The sequence below is a fragment of the Myotis davidii genome, unplaced genomic scaffold (genome assembly GCF_000327345.1).
Source record: "Myotis davidii unplaced genomic scaffold, ASM32734v1 scaffold134, whole genome shotgun sequence".
Taxonomy (NCBI): Eukaryota; Metazoa; Chordata; class Mammalia; order Chiroptera; family Vespertilionidae; genus Myotis; species Myotis davidii.
The window spans coordinates 5215482-5216192 of record NW_006288853.1 but is presented as its reverse complement, the minus strand read 5'-3'; positions in this window follow the sequence as shown (position 1 = coordinate 5216192).

Genomic DNA, 711 nt, shown 5'->3' with positions numbered 1-711 from the left:
GTAATACCCTTTGTAATAAAAATTTTAAAAAAAGATGTAAATATTAGATCTTAATTATTATTATTATTTTTATTGTTTTTTAAATTAGATCTTAATTATTTTAAGATTTAGGGACTTTGCAGAGAAAAAGCTGCTTGGGGAATGTGTGCAGTGTTTATTTATGTTATCTATAAATGTATTTAAGTGTAAATACTTGCAAAGGATATCTGTAATGAATAATTCATTCAATTATTATTTACTAATTTTCCACAATGTGTCAGATACTGTTTTAGGTATTAGAACATTTGAGGGTTCTTAAAGGGGCTATGACTCACAGTTTGGCCTTTGAGACACCCTTAGTTCAGCTATCCTTAGAAAGTGACAGCATACTGATTTTGCCTCTTACCAAAGAATTTTATGTGTTATTAAACCCTGGAATATGCTATTTCTTTCAGTCCTCTTTCTGTTCTATTATGCAAGTTATATCTAATAAATAGCAATTTACACACCAATCTGCTAAGTGTTTTTTGAAAAGAGATACCATATCTCAAGAAATTCTAGATAGAACAAAGAAAACAAATAGGAAGAGATTATCAAAGATAGAAATAAATCAAGAAGATATCCTAGAATCAAAGGTCACAAATCCCCTGATAAAGGATCTACTGAGTGGCCAGCAGATTAAATAAGAAAAAGGCCCACAACACACCACATCATGCACTGGGGGGGGGGGGG